The following is a 465-nucleotide window of genomic DNA, read 5'->3' on the forward strand; positions in this document are numbered from 1 at the left end:
CATTTTTTCCGAAAAATAAATTTTTGTAATTTTTTTTAACGTTAAAAACGTTAATAAACGTCATGTTTACGCATGGATTAAACATTGAAATAATTTTAAAACGCTTATTAAAAAAGTTGGTGTCGACCGTGGGACTTAGAAAAATTTCGGGAAGTCCGATTCGCCTGCTGGAATTACCGCACGGGCTGGACAGCTCGCTCCGACGAATCGGTTTTTTCCATTTTTTCCGAAAAATAAATTTTTGTAATTTTTTTTAACGTTAAAAACGTTAATAAACGTCATGTTTACGCATGGATTAAACATTGAAATAATTTTAAAACGCTTATTAAAAAAGTTGGTGTCGACCGTGGGACTTAGAAAAATTTCGGGAAGTCCGATTCGCCTGCTGGAATTACCGCACGGGCTGGACACCTCGCTCCGACGAATCGGTTTTTTCCATTTTTTTTGAAAAATAAATTTTTGTAA

The sequence above is a fragment of the Nomia melanderi genome, unplaced genomic scaffold (assembly GCF_051020985.1).
Source record: "Nomia melanderi isolate GNS246 unplaced genomic scaffold, iyNomMela1 scaffold0910, whole genome shotgun sequence".
Classification (NCBI taxonomy): Eukaryota; Metazoa; Arthropoda; class Insecta; order Hymenoptera; family Halictidae; genus Nomia; species Nomia melanderi.